This window comes from Silene latifolia, chromosome Y (genome assembly GCF_048544455.1).
Source record: "Silene latifolia isolate original U9 population chromosome Y, ASM4854445v1, whole genome shotgun sequence".
In the NCBI taxonomy this organism is placed as follows: Eukaryota; Viridiplantae; Streptophyta; class Magnoliopsida; order Caryophyllales; family Caryophyllaceae; genus Silene; species Silene latifolia.
The window spans coordinates 341,616,649-341,640,405 of NC_133538.1; positions in this window are offsets into that span (position 1 = coordinate 341,616,649).

The window sequence follows — 23,757 nt, forward strand, 5'->3', positions numbered from 1 at the left end:
GAATTCTTGTCGCATTGATGATCGGGTTCTTTAGAAGTTAAATTTGTGGATGCCAAATTTAAACAAGCAAGTTCATTTGCAAGTTTCTTCTTGAGATTTTTCACCAAGTACCCTTTATATGATGTTTTGACCTTTTGGAGATGGTCCGCCATATCATCTCCAACAATCATAGGTTCCATGGTGGGTGTAAAATAGTCTTTATAGGCAATAGGGAAGGGGCATTCTTCTTCATGATAAGGTATCTCAAATTTCTCAAGGATAGGTTCCTCAAGTAGAGTGATCTCATAACCTTCCGCTTCCTTGTCCCATGAGTTCTTGAAAAATACGATCTTATCATCATGGCTATCTTCATCGGAATCATAAACGGGGGCTTCATTCTTCTTCAATAATTCTTCCTCCGCCATCTCAATATTCACATCAAAAGACACACCCTCATACTCACAAAGGCCAAGAGTATTTGGCGTACTCAACCTCATATCTTCTTCATCAAATACAACACTTTCATACTCACAAGAGCTCAAAGGAATTAGCTCTTCCCACTTCTCATCTTCCATATCAAAGGTCACTACTTCAAATTCGCATTCATGATCAATGTCTAAGGATTGGTGGGGAGTGGTTGGTTGGGTTGTTTCTTGCATTGCCTTTATTTGGGCAATTTGAATCTCCAACTCCTCTCCTTGGGTAACAACGCCTTGAAGAACATTGTCCCTATTTTGGCTCTCCTCTAGCATTTGTTTGAAGAAGTTTAGTTGATCTCCCATCATTTGGAGAATCACATTTTGAATGGGTTCATCTTCTTGTTGTGGGTGAGTGTGAAATAGGTTGTATTGTGGTAGTTGAAATTCATTATGAAGTGGGTATTGGATGTGGTGATTTTGGTGGGAAAAGTTGGGGTAGTATTTAGGATTTTCATTGTATGAATAGTAAGGTAGGTTTGTGTTGACTTGTTCCTCAAACTCCCCGTACCCATTGTAGTCATACTCAAAAGATCCACCACATACTCCATGTACCAAGTCTTGGGTCATAATTATAGCCAAGATAAAGATACAGCTACAAACATTGTAACTACAATAAAATGGTAAAAACAAACCTTGAGGAACAAGTTCCTCTATAACTTCTAGTGGCTGTGATATACTACGGTCGGCCATCTGAATGGTCATATTTGTACATTTTAACTTGGTCAAACCGAGTCTCTTAGCGAGAGACAAAGGTAAGACACTCACGCTAGCTCCTAAGTCACATAGCGCGTTGTCAATCAAGTGGGTCCCTATATGACAAGGAATTGAAAAGCTACCTGGGTCTGATTGTTTGGGTGGTGTCTTATTCTGAACTAAGGCGGTCCCTACTTCAGTCAAAGCCACCGTTTCATGGTCATTTATATGTCTCTTACGCGATAAAATTTCTTTCATGAATTTCATGTAAGAAGGTACCTGGGTAAGGAATTCGGCGAAAGGAACGTTGACGTGAAGGCTCTTCAGGATCTCAGCAAACTTCCCGAACTATTAGTTAGCCTTGTTGTTTTATAATCGCCTTGGAACTGGCACCGTGATAGGAATTTCGAGCCCTTTATTCCTTTCTTCCAATGTCTCGATAGGTTCAAACTCATTTATGTTCGATCGATTTCTTTTACCTCTCGATCGAGGTCTTTTAGCAGCTTTCTCACTCGATCGAGCATTTTCAGCTACTCGATCGAAACCTTCTTCATCAGCATTGCTCGATCGAGGTAGAATTTCACTTGATCGAACATTTTTCCCAGAATTTTCACTCGATCGAGGAATTTCACCCTCTCGGTCGAAACCCTAATCTGCAGCTTTACTCGATCGACTCTCAATATCACTCGATCGAGTACTATCTTCAACAATTCTACTCGATCGACCTCCATAAATGAGTCGATCGAGTATTTTCTTCGGATTAAGCATAGTTTCGTCAATGGACGACTATTCACCATCAGCAACATCGCTTTTCGGGTCTGATATATTCGCAACAGCTGGCATTTTGGGTCCTTCGTAAGCAAGACCACTTCGCAAGTTTATCAGATTTATCGTCTCGTGTGGATTCTTCTCAGATTGAGACGGTAAATGACCCGGCTTTCTCGTGGATTGGCTATCGGCAAGTTGAGCTACTTGGGTCTCGAGTGCATTTATTGATGCTTCTTTCTATTGGTCACTCATCTGCAACTGCTTAGTCAATGATTGGATCATCGAATTCAACTCAACCAATTCACTAGCTTCACTAGAAGAAGCTCCTTGATGTGGCAGTGGAAAGGATGGAGGCTTTTGAAAGCCCTGTTGAGCTTTGTGAGGAGGAACATAAGCTTGTTGCTGCTGCGGAGGAGGAGTAGGATTAAGCACATTCTGACTAGTCCATCTCAAGTTGGGATGGACTCCACTTTGATTATTATAATAGGAACCTCCTCCTTGCCTATATTGCTGGAAGGCAAGGTGTAGATATCTAGTATCTGCTGAGACTCCGACAAACACCCGATGATTATCGGACTACAACATGTTTTCGAATCGCGGCGTTTGATCGAGAGTTTGTGTACAACTTTACGTCGGAATACTTAAAACAATTTCGAAAATAAAACATTTCAAAACATATCAAAAATACCTAGAGTGTTTAATGCACGACGACGGGGTCGCAATGACACTAACTAGAGTCAAAACCGACACTGGACCAAAAACCGACTCAAAAATTCAAATCCCGACTCCAATAACGAGTCAAACCGAGTCAACCACAAGAAACCAAACATTTCAAATCTTCTACCGTAAGTTTTCCCGGATTCATGTTGGTCAAGTACCAAACATGTGACTACAAAACCTAGGATAGAACAAATCATGATTGCGTTTGTTGTGAAAGTGACAACACAACTCGAAGAACCGCGACGTGGCTCGCGCCTCTTTGAGCAGCCCAGGTGGCCACGTCGCTCAAAACTCACACAACCACTCATTTCCCTACAAATACCCCTCAAATGCCACCTATTTGAGACTTACGCGAGTGTCCGCCCCCTCTTTTCTCCCTTAAAATTCTCGACTCGACTTCTTAAGTCACAACCCGACGCTTATTTACGACCTACCGATCATAAACACGAGCCTTACACATTGTTTGGTACCGTCATCGTGCAATAAATCACTTGACCGGCCATTTCGACCACTACACCAACACTAACATTAAAACACTCTTTTTTACTTACCAAAACGGTTTTAAATCGATTTTTTTCCGATCAAACGAGTTGTTACACTTACGTCGGTCACTCGCCATAACCAAACATGTTAGTGTGAGGGTGTAAAAATCCTCTTTTATTATGTTTTCATTTGTTTCATGACTATAACATGCTAAAACATGCATAACATGAACCAAAACATGGAATAAACGAGCCAAAACTGATTTTTGGTCTGAGGCAGAAGCCCTTTAGGTCGCCAATTCGCCCCGCCTAAATGGGGTGCTCAGACCAGAAATCAACCGTGTTTGTTCTCGCCATTTCCCTTTAATCCATCTTCATATTTGTAATCGGTTTTCACCATTTCAAATATTTTCGAACCCTTTTTATTTTATTTCACTTGTTTTAACCATAAAACATTTCTCACCCTTGGTTCCTCGTACCATGACGGTTAAATCTGTGTTTCGGTGATAATATTTGGTTAATGACATTTAAAAGGTATTTTAAAGCCTTCTATTTCATTTCTTTACATTTTCAAACAAACATATTAGTCCCCAACACAAAGTCATCCTTGGTTCTACATACCAGGCCGGATTTTAACCCGGGTACGATGATGAGTATCGACTAATTACATTCAAATGGACTTAAGACAATTAGTCCATAATCATTTTCAAAGCTATTCATGTCAAGTTTGTCAAATCGAACCCGACACCGAATATTATAAAAATAATGATGATTATTCGAGTCTAGTTCTTCAAATTAACAAATGCGGTGTAAACGACCCCTTCAAATCAAATCGGGTTCAAATACCCATTTTCAACACGTTTTATAACATTTTCTAAAAGGTCAGAACACGGCACATAAACCGTGGGCTAACCCGCGCCTAAACAGGCTCTCCATTTCTCATTTTCAAAACCAGAGGGAGGCCCCTTACACCGCCGGCTGGCTCGCGCCTCATATAGCTCTGTCTGGTACAGGGCCTGTTCCCTTCCAGTATTAGTTTAGGACGATCCCGACTCCGGTTAAACCGGATATAGGACGGATCAGATGACTATTCAAAACCATATTTGCAAAATGCCTTACTAAGACAAATGGATCATGTTATGCACCCTAAACCTAATCCGGTAAATGGATGTTTAATTTCCGTCTTACATGCAAACCAATCATTAATCCAACTCGACATCTTATACTTGATACTTGGATTAAATCAACCGACTTAGAAAGCTCTCACATGATAGGTTTAAATCGTTGGATGCGCGTTCATGCATTTAAACCGTTTTATCAACTTTTGCATTCAACCAACCAAGATCGATCAGTAGAGGCCGCTAAACGCGGGCGGGATTGGGTGTCTGATTAAAGGGCTTCCCAATACGTACCTTAACCTCTTACTCAGAAACTTTGGATAGTGGACGACCTTATCCAGGGCGTACGAGAGTCATTCTAGAGATAGGATGCTAAAGAGGGACGATTTCCTTATCTTTAGTACCTATGGCAAACGCTGCTTTGTGCTTCGATTTGACCGTGGTATAAAGTGGATTTCGAACGGGTTTCAGGCATCCCACAAATGCTTGGTGGCGACTCCGAACATCTCCAATCGTTTCGAGACCCTTACCAAGACGAAACCGACCGATCTAAAACGATCCGGTCGAAAGCATTTTTTAGCCGACGAGCGTGGCTTTCAAAAAGACCGTTGTGCGTCCACAGATCGAACTGGGCTCGCAGGTGGGCCGTGTCCACAGATTGGCGACTCCGCTGGGGAAAACTAGGACACTTACGTCTTTGTGATCCCTAGATGGTGAGACTCGAACGAGGTCTTGGTTGGAATGCATTAATCGAACATGCTTTCCTATCATTCATGGACGGGTATGCTGGGTACAACCAGATTAAAATGGCTGAGGAAGACATGCACAAGACTGCGTTCACTACACAGTGGGGTACATATTGCTACACGGTTATGCCTTTCGGTCTCATCAACGCCGGGGCAACCTATCAAAGAACCGCTACTACTCTCCTACATGATATGATGCACAAGGAGGTAGAGGTATACATTGATGACATGATTTTCAAATCAAAAGAACGGGACGGCCACATCAATGCCCTCCAGAAATTCTTCGCTCGTCTGCGGAAATACAACATGAGACTAAATCCTCAGAAGTGTGCATTCGGGGTCACCTCCGGAAAACTCTTGGGACATGTCGTCAGCAAAAGAGGCATTGAGATTGATCCAACCAAAATCAAAGCCCTTCAACAAATGCCTCGGCCTAGGAACGAGAAGGAGATTCGGGGATTTCTCGGTCAGGTCCAATACATCAACCGGTTCATTGCCAAGCTCACTATGATTTGTGAACCGATATTCAAAAAGCTTCGTGCCTCCGATCACACCGATTGGGACGACGACTGTCACAAGGCCTTCGACAGGATAAAGGAAATCATATCCAAACCTTCTGTCCTAATGCCACCTCAACCGAGGATTTCTCTATCCCTATACCTGACTGTTACCAACACGGCCATGGGAGCAATGCTAGCACAAACAGTTGGCAACGAAGAACGAGGCATCTACTACATCATCAAAAAGCTTATTTAGTACGAGACGAGGTATACCCACCGGGAAAAGACATGCCTTGCCCTAGTATGGTCAACAAAAAAGCTGCGGCATTACATGCTCAGCTACACGGTTCACATCTACTCCAAGATGGACCCGGTCAAATACATATTCGAAAAACCCGTACTAAACGGAAGGCTGTCTAGATGGACACTCATGCTGTCCGAATTTAACCTCAAGTTTGTACCCCTCAAGGTTATCAAGGGAAGAGCAGTTGCCGATTTCCTAGCAGAAAATCCCGTCAACGAGGATCTAACGACCGACACATGGTCACTTCCCGACGAGGACATCCTTTGTGCCGACTCTGACGCATGGGAACTATACTTCAATGGTGCATCTAATCTGAGAGGCTTCGGGGTAGGAATCCTTCTAATATCACCAGAGGGAGAACATGTTACGATCTCGGTCAAGCTAGACTTCGCCGTCACCAACAATGCCGCTGAATATAAAGCATGTCTCATCGGCCTACAAGCAGCCATCACACTTGGCATCAAGAGATTGAGGGTCCACGACGATTCCTCACTTATCATTAATCAGGTATCCGGATCATGGAAAATCCAATCTGACATCTTAGCTCCTTACCAAGTAAAGATCAATCAAGAGGCCGAATTCTTCGACCAAATCGACTACTTCCACTTGCCACGAGCGGAATATCAATTTGTTGATGCCCTAGCAAAACTTTCCGCACTCGTCAACATACCTGACGACATGGCATCAATGCCCCTGTGTGTCGAGAGAAGGAGCGAGCCAGCCCACATTTGTGCCATTATCAACGACGAGGAAAGCCATGATGAACCTTGGTACCAAGCCATCCTCAATTACAAAACCAAATACGAATTCCCTCCCAACTCTGATCAAAGAGGACAAAGTGTCATCCGTTTACTGGCATCATAATTCGTGATAAACCAAAATCATCTCTACAAAAGAACACCCCAAGGAATTCTGCTCCTTTGCATCGACCATCACAAAGCCAAAAAGGTTGTAGGAGAGGTTCACGACGGAGAATGTGGCCCTCACATGAGTGCAATGATGCTTACACAGAAAATCATGCGGCTAGGTTACTACTGGACCACCATGGAAGCCGATTGCCGTAACTACGTCAAACATTGCCACAATTGCCAAATCTTCGCCAACATACAACACATACCACCATCCCCTTTGTACACCATGACATCCCCTGGCCTTTCTCAACCTGGGGCATCGACATCATCGGGAAAGTCAACCCGATAGGCACCAAGGGGCATTGCTTCATCCTCGTCGCCATCGACTACTTCACCAAATGGGTGGAAGCAAAGTCATATGCAGTCTTGACCGCCAAACAAGTGGCCAAGTTCATTCAAAACAATATCATCTGCCGATATGGGGTACCCCATGAAATCATCAGTGATCAAGGCTTTCACTTCCGGGCGGAAACTCAAGCTTTGCTGGACAAATACAAAATCAAGCGGCATCTATCATCCCCCTACCGTCCCAAAACCAACGGAGCGGTGGAGGCAGCGAACAAAACTCTTGTCACCATTATCAAGAAAATGCAAGACAACTACCACGATTGGCCTAGCGAACTCCCATTCGCACTCTGGGGATACCGAACCTCCATTCGAACACCAACATGCACCACACTCTTCTACCTAGAATACGGTATGGAGGCGGTTTAACCGGTGGAGTTAGAGGTCCCATCTCTATGCATCCTACTGGAGAGTCAAATCCCTGAGGCGGAATGGACCCGTCGAAGGTAAGAACAACTCACTCTTCTAGACGAACGGCGACTCAACGTCTTGCACAACATCCAGCTATACCAACGACGTATACAACGGGCGTTCAACAAGAAGGTCAAACCCAGGAACATCCGGGAGGGCGACTTGGTCCTCAAGTCAGTTCGAGCACCATTACCCGTCGATCCGAGGGGAAAATTCAAACCCAACTGGGCCAGGCCGTACCTGGTCAAGAAAATACTTTCGGGGGACGCAGTGAGACTGAGTGACCTAGATGGAGACTTAACAAACCAAACCAACCTAGACCAACTCAAGAAATACAACCCTTGGACCATAACAACCAACGACCTAGCCTAGTTTTATAACTAGCAACGACCTCAACCCTTTTCAAGTCAAGTTCCTCAACGTGTTCTGATTTTAAATTGCATGTTTTATCGAGTCAAAGCTACGGCACCTTGCCCGTTTCGAATGTTCTTTGATATGTCAAAGGCAATGTCCATTTGCACTAAAACAAACCCCCTGAACTACGAGCATGGTTTGATTTCACCTCTTCGGGTGGATACGTAGGCAGTCCCTCTTATGCCTGAGGGATACAACCACAAAACCCAATTAAAATTCACAAAACATTTCAAACTACGATCATGGTTTGATTTCACCTCTCCAGGTGAATACGTAGGCAGTCCTTTCTTACACAAGAAGGATACAACCATTCCCACAATCAAAAAACAACCATCCCCACATACAAGAATCCCTATAAAAAAAAGGAGAAAAGGGAAAACCATTCCCTTTCCCACAAAAATACAAAATAAGCCTTTCTCCCTTTCAACAAAAACCACTTTCCCAAGTGCAATTGTTTAGGACGATTCAAATTGAATTGCCTTCACCAAATGGATGGAAGAAACAAGCGTTCACAATTTTCAACATGAGCAATCCTCTTATTTAATTAATAATGGGAGGGATTACAATTTCAACAAATAGAACTCGACGAGTCTACAACTTGTCGAAGCTAAGGTGTCAATAAAACACCTCACATAATAAAATTAGCACGAAACACACAATAACTAGCTAGTACAACATAATAAAAACTCACAACAATAATACAACATAATAGTATAATGGGTAATGGAGGTCTTCACTCTTCCATTCTGCCCTTGCCTTTTCCCTCGGGGTACATCTTCCCCTTATTCTTCTTGTTAGCCCGCCTAGCATGGATTTCCTCCTCGGAACGGATCCTCAACGGATCTAAGACGGCGACGGCCTCCGGTCTAGCACAAGACCCCATATTCGACCCAAGACAAGTCAATGCACGGCCCATCATATTCTTGGGGCCGGAACTCCTCCTCTTCGGTGGTCTCATCACATCGGGGATAGCTCCATCAACATACTCCTCAAAGAAGGCACGGTTGGCCTTGCCAACCTCTCGGTACTTCAAGTCGACAACCTTGTCCTTACGAAATTTGTCTCTCTCTTCCAAGGACGGAGCACGTGACCACTTGACATAAGCGGTAGTCACCCATGTCGTGGCAGCGGGGTTTGGCACCTCCCAAAGCGGCCGAGTGGCCCACCATCTTTCGAAGAATTCCACGAGCTCGGAGTTCCGGAAAATATTCTCTTGGACAAGATTATCTTGAGCGGGCACCTTTTGTTGACGCCCCATTTGCCTCATGAGCCTTTCAGGATATATGAAGGAAACAACCTTCAAACCCACAGCCATCAAAGAACGAGGAATAGCACCCGAAGCGGGCAACCCCGTGAAGGACGTCAAGTGCCACCACGGCACCACCCAACGGATATGAGGACCACCCTCCTCCGCCAATCTTGCGGCCCAATAGGCCTCGGTGGAAGCGAAACTATCCGGGTACAACTTCTTCCTCATGGTAAGGTGACGGAAGGAATAAGAAGAAGAATCAACCGGAGGCTCTACATACCTTAGCCTCTCCAATAGCCACACTTGTAGGATCCTTGGAGATCCGAAAGAGGGAGCTTCTCCACAAGAGCCTTCCTTGTCCAAAGCTTGGATAATCTCCCCAAGCACCAACCATGATGGATCTCTACCTTGCTCTATTTGCTTAATCACATGGATAAGGGTCATGCTACCATGGCATCTTGGCCCCTCCTTCTTCAAGACATCAACAATGAGGTGCACATAGACAAGGCAGAATGCAAGAGCCCTTCTCCTAGCCACCTCCGAGACATTAACATCTAATCGGTTTGAAAAGATGTTGATAAGAGCCAACATATCCACACCATGTGGAGCAAGAAGAAAGTTGATTTGGCTTGTTTATAAGCCCAACATGGAACGGAATTTCTCCTTGTAGCACAACCGAGTCGGAGGAAACACCGGAACACAACCCGGCCACCCACCAATGGCTCCAACTTCTTCGGCAAGAGGGCAAACTTCGCCTTTTGGGAACACGAAAACATGATGTTTCGAATCCCAAAACCGAGAACATGCTCCAAGAAATGAAGGTTGCACCTTGACTTGACGAAGCACCAACAATTGACCAACTCCCATGCAAGCGAGTTGATACTTTTCGGGAGGCGACAAATCCCGGCACCATTGTCGCAATGCGTTCTCGAAAGCATCCATGAAATATTTTTGTGGAAGAAGAAGAAGAGGTTTTATATAGATGATTTTGTGTTTCGGATGATGAAACAATGAAGCGCAAACGTCCCTATTTATACAAAAATGATCAGCGCATTTTTCAGAAACAGGGGAGAGTCGGCTTCCATCGCCAGGCTGCTCGCGCCTCTTTGAGTCTTTCCCGGGATTCCCGCTGTTGACTTGTCTCTTTCAACTTGTGCTTTCTCCTGACACCTCAATCCTCCCGCCAGGAAGCTCGTGCCTCTTCGGGATGATTCAGGATAATTTGTGTTTCCTCACACTCACATTTCCTTGTTTTCGCGTTTTACGAAATCCGACACGGTTTTCGTGACGCAGCTTTAAACATACGGATTTTTTCTCTTTTTTTAAGGGGGGAAGGGCTAGTCGTCCCGATCCGCGATGGATCGTTTCCATGTCAGTCGAAATTCCGAAAAATTTTCGCTTTTTCGCAATTTTCCGGCAAAAATCAAAATCGAAGATTGATAACACGACATCAATTTTCCTCAAAAATTCAAGCACTCACAAATTCGAGTCTTAACCTCAAAAACCAAAAATCAAATATACTCGCAAAAATCCTTTTCTAAAATTCTTTCCTGACGGTTTGAGTTTGATTTTTTCGAGTCAATTTCAATAATTTCGATGCAATTTAATTCACTACACGAGTTAATTGCTCAAATTTTCAAATCATTTCCTTTTGAATTCCGAACGTGACGATTTGTCACGGAATTTTCAAAATTCATTTCAAATTTCAATTTTAACTTCAAGTCATCTTGGTTAATTTTGGTTTTCAATCAAATGCTTCTACGTGTTTACGTTTATGCGTATGTGCTATCTGTTGCTTGTTTTCTACACTAACGACGCAGGACCTAGTGCAAAGCAAAAGGAGAATCAACAGCCGACAGCGCTCCTCCGAAACACAACACAAAAAGCCAAAAATCACAAAATGAACCACAATCCAAAAACACATATCTACAAACCGCCTCACACAAAATACATCGACACGCGTTCGATATAAACAACTGACCGTACAAACAGGGTTTAGTACAGACATCTATCATACAGACACTAGCCTAAAACAACCGTCTATCATACAGACACTGGCCTAAAACAACCGTCTATCATACAGACACTGGCCTAAGACAACGAACTGGGGGCTATCTGCCACCTACCGAACTAAGCACTCCCTACCCTTCCGATCAGAAAAGAAAGGGAGCAACATAGGGAACAGAGGAGCAACAACGGAAGCAGAGGTGATTACCATTATGGTAATACCCCGTTCCTGCTCCACGATAAAAAAAGAAGACAGTGTCTTGCAGACTTCGGATGATGAGGAGGCCAAGAACCATGATGCGATGCACCACTCCAGTGCTGACCCCCAATCATCAGCCATCCTCTCTATGAGCCATAACGAAAAGGACAAACCGGCCACGTCAGCCGCCTCTCCTCCTCTACTGAAGCATCCTCCACCACCGCCTCAAATCCGGCAGCCTCTTCGGCCGTCTCTTCCCCTCCAGGATCGTCCTCCTCCTCCAAAACCTCAACAACGGACCCCATAGGTCCCAAACGATATCCTATGATCAAAAGAACAAACAAAAAAAATGTCAACCGAAATTTCGGCATTACGACGGCATGAAATGGATAAATCCAAAAAACATACAACCTGCAATACAAAACAAGGGCAATCCCGTCCAAAATCCAAACAAACAAAACCATTCACAACAAACAAACAAAAAACGACTCGCCCCTCTTTTCAAGCCAAAGACGAGTCAAAACCAAAAAAAACGGCATTTCAAGACCCCTACAGGGCCCGCCAACAACCCAAAATACATTTCCGACACAATGGGGTATTTTTCTACTGTTCAAAAAGGCAATTCATACGCTAATTTAAGCCCAAACTGGTCAAAATTCAAAAACGACCGCAAAAAGGCAGGCGTAATTTTATCACGCCTCAAGGTGACCTAAATTACCAATGAGGTCCATTTCAAGGCAAACTTACTCAATTCAAGCCCAAACAAACGCTTATTTTGTCAGACGTAAGACCGTCACAAAAGGCAAAAATCCAATTTTGCCTACAAATACTCAACGAAGGTCCATAAATGGCAAATACGGGTTTTTCCAACTACAATGCAACCTAGTGGGACCCACGACCCAAGCAAATAAACTTGGCATTGCGAAGTGAGACGGTGTCTCACCTTACTCACGTTTTTCGAGCATAGGGAGCGGGAACGGGGACCAAAATGCAACTAAAAGCACCCCTATACTCCTAAACAGGTTTCTAACCTAATGCAAGCATCAATTTCACTCGAAATGGGCTCAATCAAAAACGCCCAATTCGATTTTTTAGGGTAAAATCCGCCCTAATTCAATCAAGCTAAAGATCAACAAATTTGAATGGATTCAAGAGGAAATACTTACCTTGAGATGACATTGTTGATGATGGCAAGAGTGGAAGCTAGTGAAGGTCCTTCAATGGCGATTTTCGCAGGTTTTGTGTCGAAAATGAAGAAGGCGAAATGATGAATGAGTTGCAGTCCAACCTCGCGTCTTTTTACAGAAAAAAAGGAAGCCCCTTTGGTACGCCAGGTGGCTCGCGCCTCAATCAGGCGTCCCTTGCCTTTTCAGCGAATTTTGGGCCTTAGCCCAATTTCCATATAACAAACTCCGAATTTTCATTTGACGATATTAAAGGTCGTCATTTTCTCAAAAACAAAAACAAATAGTGAAAATTCAAATTCACTATTTTCGAAGGCTTTAAACGACGGCACATAAACCGTCACCCCAACCAAATAGTGAAAATTTAAACTCGCTATTTTCAAGCAAACGGCGACCAAAACCGCGAATTTCAAAAATAATAGTGAAATCAAATTCATTATTTCCCTCCAATTTCAGAAATAATAGCAAAGATTCAAAAACCGCTATTTCTTCAAATTTTAAGCGATGGCGATTAAAACCGTCATGCTCAAAATAATAGTTGGAAATTGAATTCCACTATTCTCATCAAATGTCAACGGCAGCACATAAACCGTCACTTCAATCAATAGTGAAGATTCCAAATTCACTATTTCCATCAAATATCAACGGCGGCACATAAACCGTCACTTCAATCAATAGTGAAGATTTAAAATTCACTATTTCTATCACATGTCAACGGCGGCACATAAACCATCACTTCAATCAATAGTGAAGATTCCAAATTCACTATTTCCATCACATGTCAACGGCGGCACATAAATTGTTACTTCAATCAATAGTGAAGATTCCCAATTCGCAATTTCCATCAAATGTCAACGGCGGCACATAAACCGTCACTTCAATCAATAGTGAAGATTCCAAATTCCCTATTTCTATCAAATATCAACGGCGGCACATAAACCGTCACTTCAATTAATAGTGAAGATTCCAAATTCACTACCAGCAGGGGGCTTCCTCGCGAAACCCGCTCATTCCAAAAACAGTGAAATGAAAATCCAAATTCACTATTTCCACGGCGGCATCACGAGTTCGCTACTTACAAGACAAGCCCTTTTGACGCGGCTATTCCCTTGATCCATTAATCGACTACCATTGCCTGGTGAGCCTTTGTCCGCAACATTCAAGGACACATCCCAAAGATACCTCGGGTACATTTCCTTACCATTGGCTGGCGAGCCTTTGTCCGCAACATCCAAGGATAGATCCTGAAGATGCCTCGGGTACATTTCCTTGCCAATGGCTGGCGAGCTTTTATCCGCAAACATGCGAAGACATATCCGAAGATGCCTTAGGTATGACTTCTTCTTATGGTTGGCGAGCCTTTGTACGCAGTCTAACGGACTTTAAATGACCTGCAAGGACGCTCGACAGACTCTAAAATGTTCCCGACAATAGGTCCTTGATTCGTACCCTCGAGTCGCCTTGGCGTCGCCCTTCCCGACGGCAGGTCCTTGGCCCGAATCCTTTCGAGCCTCCTCGACGTCGCTTGGGTCTCCAGGATGTAATCTTCGATTGACCTGGGGGCTCTACTTTGACTTTCGCCCTGTCCAAGCCTCAGTCAAAGTGGGGGCTTTGTAGATACCCAGTATCTGCTGAGACTCCGACAAACACCCGATGATTATCGGACTACAACATGTTTTGGAATCGTGGCGTTTGATCGACAGTTTGTGTACAACTTTACGTCGGAAAACTTAAAACGATTTCGAAAATAAAACATTTCAAAATATTTCAAAAATACCTGGAGTGTTTAATGCATGACGACGGGGTCGCAATGACACTAACTAGAGTCAAAACCGACACCGGGCCAAAAATCGACTCAAAAATTCAAATCCCGACTCCAACAACGAGTCAAACCGAGTCAACCACAAAAAACCAAACATTTCAAATCTTCTACCTTAAGTTTTCCCGGATTCATGTTGGTCAAGTACCAAACATGTGACTACAAAACCTAGGATAGAACAAATCATGATTGCGTTTGTTGTGAAAGTGACAACACAACTCGAAGAACCGCGACGTGGCTCGCGCCTCTTTGAGCAGCCCAAGTGGCCACGTCGCTCAAAACTCACACAACCACTCATTTCCCTATAAATACCCCTCAAATGCCGCCCATTTGAGACTTACGCGAGTGTCCGCCCCCTCTTTTCTCCCTTAAAATTCTCGACTCGACTTCTTAAGTCGCAACCCGACGCGTATTTACGACCTACCGATCGTAAACACGAGCATTACACATTGTTTGGTACCGTCATCGTGCATTAACTCACTTGACCGGCCATTTCGACCACTACACCATCACTAACATTAAAACACTCTTTTTTACTTACCAAAACGGTTTTAAACCAAGTTTTTTCCGATCAAACGAGTTGTTACACTTACGTCGGTCACTCGCCATAACCAAACATGTAAGTATGAGGGTGTAAAAATCCTCTTTTATTATGTTTTCATTTGTTTCATGACTATAACATGCTAAAACATGCATAACATGAACCAAAACATGGAATAAACGAGCCAAAACTGATTTTTGGTCTGAGGCAGAAGCCCCTTAGGTCGCCAACTGGCCCGCGCCTAAATGGGGTGCTCACACCAGAAATCAACCGTGTTTGTTCTCGCCATTTCCCTTTAATCCATCTTCATATTTGTAATCGGTTTTCACCATTTCAAGTATTTTCGAACCCTTTTTATTTTATTTCACTTTTTTTAACCATAAAACATTTCTCACCCTTGGTTCCTCGTACCATGATGGTTAAATCCCTGTTTCGGTGATAATATTTGGTTAATGACATTTAAAAGGTATTTTAAAGTCTTTTATTTCATTTCTTTACATTTTCAAACAAACATATTAGTCCCCAACACAAAGTCATCCTTGGTTCTACATACCATGCCGGATTTTATCCCGGGTACGATGATGAGTATCGACAAATTACATTCAAATGGACTTAAGACAATTAGTCTATAATCATTTTTAAAACTATTCATGTCAAGTTTGTCAAATCGAACCCGACACCGAATATTATCAAAATAATGATGATTATTCGAGTCTAGTTCTTCAAATCAACTAATGCGGTCTAAACGAACCCTTCAAATCAAACCTGGTTCAAATACCCATTTTCAACACGTTTTATAACGTTTTCTAAAAGGTCAGAACACAACACATAAACCGTGGATTAACCCGCGCCTAAACTGGCTATCAATTTCTCATTTTCAAAACCAGAGGGAGGCCCCTTACACCGCCGGCTGGCTCGCGCCTCATATAGCTGTCTGGTACAGGGCATGTTCCCTTCCAGCATTAGTCTAGGACGATCTCGACTCCGGTTAACTCGGATATAGGACGGATCAGATGACTATTCAAAACCATATTTGCAAAATGCCTTACTAAGACAAATGGATCATGTTATGCACCCTAAACCTAATACGGTAAATAGATGTTTAATTTCCATCTTGCATGCAAATGAATCATTAATCCAACTCAACATCTTATACTTGATACTTGGATTAAATCAACCGACTTAGAAAGTTCTCACATGTTAGGTTTAAATCATTGGATGCACATTCCTACATTTAAACCGTTTTATAAACTTTTGCATTCAACCAACCAAGATCGATCAGTAGAGGCCGCTAAACGCGGGTGGGATTGGGTGTCTGATTAAAGGGCTTCCCAATACGTACCTTCACCTCTTACTCAGAAACTTTGGATAGTGGACGACCTTATCCAGGGCGTACGAGAGTCATTCTAGAGATAGGATTCTAAAGAGGGACGATTTCCTTATCTTTAGTACCTATGTCAAACGCTGCTTTGTTCTTCGATTTGACCGAGGTATAAAGTGGATTTCGAACGGGTTCAAGTTGGAATATGTGTCCTCCGACAATAATGCGATCACAACTGTTGATCATGATGATCACATGTTTAAATCTCATTATAAAGAATACAATTGGGAAGTAATATTTCTATCACAACGGTCCACACATATCGGTAATGATTGGCTGACTAGAGTTTGACATTACTGTCGTACGACGGTGGTGATCAGTTGATCTCCTAGGTCATACCTATAGGGCAACACTCTTAATTGATCGTATAACGTTACGAGTCAATTAAATTATTTAAAATTGACGGACGATTTTGAAAGTAATATTTACGTATCTCATTGAAATTTGATTAAATGAGATACGGTCTGAATAATCGAATTATTTCATTACTCAGATGAAATTATTGTTTAATGAAACAATCAAAGTTGAACGAATTATTATAAATACATATTATTGTGAATAATAATTGGTAAAATATTTTGGTACAAGTAATTGCGAATTACTAGGTCGATTTTGTATATGACGTATTTTTTATTAATACGTTGATTTTTAATAAGTTAAAAATACATAACATTTTTATGTGACATATGACATGTGACATATTGACAAATTGACAAAAATAAAATGGATTCCATTTTACACATATGTACCGAAATTAAGGGAGAATTAGGATAATATTATGTTTATTATTTGAGTGGTAAACATGATGATTGCCCAATTAACTAGCCATGAAAACCTAGTGTCCATTGTGAAGAGCAACTAGAGCATGCATTGGCTCCCTTCCCTTCCCCATCCATCCGGTTTTTGGAGAGGAAAAACCACTTTGGTTTTTCCTCTTATTTTACCTAATATACACAAAATGTTTGGTCATTCATTCATTTGAACATTATTCATCAAAATATTTTAGAGAGATAAAATATTTCTTCTTCCTTTTCTCCTCTCTTAAACCGGTTTTTAGGAGACCAAAATCAAATTTATTTTGGGTCATTTTATGCTAAATTAATATTGTACTAGTATTCATAATATTAATTTTATTAAGAGTGTGTTTTGGGTATTAAGCTTTGGGAGAGATCCTATACTTGGATCTTAGTTCTTCCATCAAGGAAAGCACAAGAACAAGAGAGAAGGAGATCTCTCTTGTGCCTTAATAAACCGAAAATCCAATGTAAGATAAAGATTTCTTCTTTATATTGTTTAATAGTTTGCATGCATAAGATCACCAATTAATTTTATGATTAAATTAACATACCACATATATGAATATGTTAAGTATATAGATCTACTTTTCTTTCAATCGATATCAAGAGCCTTGGTTGTTTGCATGCAAATCGGTTATAGTTTTTCCGAGTTATACGATTAACATATAAAACTTGTTTAAATTTGTGTTATTATGATATATCACGAAAATAATTTTGCATGTTAAAGTTTCTGGTTCTAAAATGTTTTTAGGATATTTTGGTTATTTTATGGATTTTTTATTGTTCATATTACATAATAATGACATTAAAAATATGATTTTATGATTAAAATGTCATTTTCGGACTAAAATTAGCTAAACTTTGAATTTTCAAGTGATTTTTGGATATGTTATCAAATATATTATTTTGAGATGACCTGTAAAGTTTCATAATTTTTGGACTTATTATGCTCGAAAAATGGATTTTTCATTATTAAAATCGGATTTAAGTGAAAAATAGGTTAATATGAGATAAATTTCGAATCTGGTCATAGAAATTTAGTATGTTGTCACATGAAATTTTACAAGATGTTTGTAAAATAATAGGCTATATTGAAGTTTTATGCATGATTTATGATTTTTTGAAGAAAAATAGCATAAATAGTGACTTAATTAGTGAAATATTAATAAAACATACTCCATGACTAAGGAAAAACGTCACATGTTGAGTTTTATTATCTTTTTCAGATCTAAAATTGAAAAGTTGATGAAAATAATTTTTCTCATGTTTTTATGATTATTTTTTGTTAAAACCGATAAACCGCAACATTGTTTTTCCGGATATATTTCGAAATTTTTAACCTAAGTTTTTTGAACATTATGAGTGTCATGGTATTTTTCCAGAATGTTCATGAGTTTAAATTTCAAATTTCAAATTTATTTGAAATTTTGTGATTTATTTGAAGTTTATAGCTTTTTATTATAATTTTAAGTCCATTAATGAACAATTTTTAGAAATATAAGTTAATTATGGTCAAATAATTAGTGAAGACTAAATTTTGAGTTCTAAGAGGTTAGGGTAATTAACTTATGCATAAATATGAATTTATGTATTCTTTGTGATTATAAAATGTTGAATCACGCAAATCCGTAAAAACCGAGTAGTATACGATATTGGCTACTTAAAGGCGATTTAGCATAAAATTGGGCATGTTAATACATATTATAATGCTGCATTTTCTTTATGATTGTCATAATTTTATTTTATGCAATTTTTGAATTATGTAATTTTTACTTAGTATGGCCTTAGTTTTTAATTGGTATTACCCGAAATGTATGGGAATATCGATTCGGTTGTAATTTATTGTGATCTCGTATCACCGTTTTGTAATTTAATAGATTTATTTTATTTTAGTTACAAATTTATAATAGGAAATTATGTAATTTTTTATGTAATTTTATTTATTTCGGAGTTCCCAAAACGGATTTCTTCAAGATGGCGATACATAAAGACAGTGTTACCTCGAGATGCGTGCCACAACCGAAGTTCCAGGGACCAATGGAGTTGGTTTCCGAATATGTAATAGTTAAATAGTTTTTCTATTTTAGGAAGGCCATACTAGGATTTATTTTTATGTTTTGCATTTTATTTATATGTCACATACATCGCTAAATCGCCATAACTAAAACATACATCTTCTTTCATCGAGTTTATCGACCGTGTCAATTATCATTATCGTAGTTCACCGCTTTAGTTCACTTAAAACGTGATAGATAATAAATTGACATGACCTCTCGCTAAAACAATCAATTGAGATATAGCCTTACCAAAGAGTAGAAACCATGAAAACCTATTTCGTGAAGGAGGGCACTCGGCCACACCGGGGTACAAACCTTGTTACGTAGGGGAAGTGGGTGATAAATGTCTATCCACCGAATTCATGTTGATAAGGGATGAATCGGCCACACCGTGCCCAAGTCAATGTGGGTTTGGATCATGGACACATTTATTCGAAATTTGGATTGAACTCAACAAAAGTTTTTCGATAAAGGTTTTATCGGCCACACCGTCCCCTTGTTAAATTGTGTTTTGGGCTAAAGATAAATGTTAATGTAATATTATCGACCAAGAGTTCTAAAAGTAGAATCGATTAAACGTTAATCCACCGAGTTATATTGATAAAGGATGAATCGGCCCCACCGTGCCTAAGTCGATATGAATTTGGGTCTTGGAATCATTTATCTAGTTGGGTAGAGGTCACTAGAAAAATGCATAAAACTTGTTTAAATTATAAATTTTTACGAGTATTATTGTTAAAACGACATTTGTTTTACTCCTTCTATTTTGTTTTGTAGACCACTTCTTTTTCTCATAACAAATGGCTACACCAACCCCTAACGCCACGCCTCTCGCTAATTCATCATGACTCCGATCCTTCATGGATCGATGTAAACTTGAAAAGAATGGGTAAAATTTCTCCGATTGGGATGCCCAACTTAAATTAGCCGCCCAAGGTGACGACAAGCTTCGTTACCTAACCGAGGCCTCTCCACCCGAACCTAATACTAAGTCGACCGCCGCTACTAGGGAAGCATATGAGGCTTACCATAAGGAGTCCGCCGCAATAAAAAACGTGTTGATCTTTGCGATGGAGGCGGATCTCCAAAGGAGAGCCTTTAAAATGGGCACCGCTAATGATATTTACTCCAAGCTTGTGACAATGTTTTCACAAACTCCGCGGATCGTCCAATATGAGGCGGCCGCGGCATTCTTTGATCTCGACTTCAAAGAGGGCCAAAAGGTTAGCCCTCACGTGCTCAAACTTATGGAGCTAGTCGAGACCTTGAAGATTCAAAAGGTTGAAATCCCCAAAGAACTCATTGTAGATAGGATTCTACACTCCTTAGCCAAAGTCAAAGCATATGTTCAATTCCGGTTGAATTTTAACATGCAAGACAAGGATGTGTCTCTTGAAGAATTGCACAAGTTACTTGTGCAAGCCGAGAGGGACATGGGGTTAAATGTGAACCCACCAAAGGATGTGCTTAACATAGGTCCTCTTGATAAATGCCATTATTGTAATGGTATTGGACATTGGAAAAGAAATTGTTCCAAATACCTTGGTGATATTAAGGCTGGAAAGATTACTCCAGTAGGTAAATGACTATCCCTTCTTTTATGTTTCTAATTCAACTATGGTATTGTGATACAAAGTTGTGATAATGTATCTCCCTTTTTATTGTAAATAGGGCCTCCACCAAGCAAAAACAAGGGAAAGGAAAAGCAAGCATGAGAAACCATCAAGAAGCTAGGAATAGCTTTCATGGAGCTTTGCTTTTTATTGTCTTATTTTATTCATGTTTTGAATTTTAGAACCTTTAAGTTTCCGTGTTCGACATGGAAAGGTATTTTGGATAATTGGTTGTATTTTGGATAATGGTGGCTTGGTTTGCAACCCAAGTCACCCGTTTTATCATTTTATCCTTTGTTCTAAAATTCGTATTTAAATGCTTGCTCTTAGAAACATATGATTATTCACTTAAAGTGATCTAATAGACAACTATAATGACGGGATTCATTATATGTCCACATGCTTAAGGCTTGTGTATGATCATTTATAAAGTGATTTTTGAGTCTATGAACTCTCTTAAAGGAATGTCAATCACCAAGTACACTTACGAAATATAAAACTATTAGTCAATCTATGAGATAGTTCTCCTTATACTTCAACATCATTATTTGTGTCTCATATGCTATCTTTTAATCTCTAGTGTATTTATTCTAATTATAGAGTGGGAGAAAAATGAGGACACAACTCACACCAAGATAAGTTTGTGTACTTGTGTAAATGAGATCTACGCAAGAGAGAATGATTTGAATGAAGGTATATCTATTTATATAGTATACCCAATAGAGGAGATCTATGGTCTCAAGTAAGTTCTATATAACTAAAGAGACCAAATGAAGTAATCATAAAAGTATGTTCTCAAGATAACTACACGAGGAGACCAAAAGAAAGTTTTGGAACAAAATGACTAATATAAAGTCTTAACAAGAGTTTTGACTAGTTTATGAAAAATTTTGACCAATAGTTTCAACCTTTAGATTTACTTAAGAGCCTAAATGAATCAAAGTAACATACTAGTTGTAAACGAGTTGCAAGGATTGATATACCGATATCTTCAATAGCTAAGTTTTTAACCTCGCAAATAGCATTACTTAACCACATTATGAAAATGAATTGGTTAAACCTCCTTCTGAAAGGGATATTTTTGAAGGACGTGTATTAGATATTATTTATGTTTAAACAATGACATTACTACGTATCATTATGACATGTACGAATTAGAGATTAAAATCTCTTTCCATAAGGTTGAGATGAGACCTCTTCAAAATAGGAATTTTGAAAGAATATGATGGGAACATATATGGCTTCATCTTAATAACTTTGCAAAGCAACATACATTCCAATTTTGAAAATGTTTTCAATTGAGTAATCAATTTCAAAATATGTGGAATTAAGTGGGAGTTTAGAAATTATCATGTGAAGACATGGAATTTAGTGGGAGCTATCATCCTTTGAATGTTTACAACTCATTACTCATTAGGAATGACGAGCTAATATCTTCTTTCACAAAGAAGTATTTGAGTTTTCAATTCTGGATGAATATGGACTATGATGAATCCAATTACATCAAGAGATATTGGATTAGTATTAATAAATACACATCGTATCAACATACACATAGGTTATTCATGTAAATGAAAATAGAATTTCCATTAGCAGTCATGGTCGTTCATTGAACCTAAGAACGGTTGATCTCATGATTAGTAGTAACTAATGTTTCCGCCATTAGAATAATCATGCACATGTCCAATGGTGAATCATATGTATGAGAGCATGATGATTCATTGGCAAGCCATACAAGAAACGTCATGAATTCTCGAGGAGAATCCGATGAGCGATTTCAGTGTTTGACAGAATACTCTGTTATGTGTCAAGAGGTTGCACATATTATAGAAAATCCAAACACGCGTAAAGATTTATGTAAATCCTAAAACTTTTCAAGCCAAAAGGAGAAATAAGAAGTTTGGAAAGATACTTAGTTGAATAAGAAGTTGCTCAAAACTAATCTTTCCTAATATGCTAGGACTTGTGAGAAGTGCTAGGCTAATCATCTTGACAAATTGTTGCAAGACTCTACAAAACATTTACCTAGTGCATTGTGTATGGATGAAGTACTTGATCGGTACAAGTTATATCATTCACCACAAATTCGTTCGTTATGTGATAATCGATAACAAAGTTCTTTCAAGATAAAGAACCGAAACCAAGGTCCGGAACCTTGATGTGTACTGGGTAAGGTTCATGCTATGAGTGATAACATGAATGTAAAGGATAATACGATTAAGAAGTTTAAACACATGGACACGTAACATGTTGAACTTCTGTTGAAATCAACAAGTGTTTACACACTTACGATATGCATCACAAGGTTGTAATCTTGTATTGACTACCCGAGTGTGATGTTGAAATTTGTCGTTTGAGTTATTATTAACTCACCTTATACGTTGTTATATCCAAACGGGTTGTAGAGACAATTGAACCCCGTTAAAGTGAACATGGATTAACATTGTATTTGCCCATAGTTACTTACATGAGGTGACGTCTCGAAGTGACTAGAGTGTGATGCGATTGATGGCAAGTTCATGTGCCATAGAGTCATATGAGAATGACTAGTCGATCACATAGGCGGACTGTTAGGAACATTTTGTCGGGCCTTATGACCGCTTATAGAGTTCTGGCAAATTTATATAGCCTGGTCGTGGCGAGAGCTGCTATAGTATTCAAATGAGTCGATTCTTTTGACTAAAGACTATTCGCCTAAGATGGCACAGTTTCAGATTAACTTTGACTTGTGTTACTACGACCTTCGTAATGGGGTCAAATGGGCATATTTTGGGTTATGATGGTTGTGGCTAGTTGAAGGGAATGAGTGCGATAGGAATTGTCCACCCCTAGTCAGGGTTACAACAATATCTCAGGGCCCCTCGAGGAGTAATGAACTGGAAATGCGTGGCCACGCTCGGAATGTATCCATGGTGGATGAATCCGGTCAATCAGTTATTCTCCAGATCGAGAAAACCACTCTCGATATGATCACTTGCAAGTACGACCTGAAAGACACCTTGCATTGAGTGGGAAATAGTAATAGGACAAGAGAATTGGT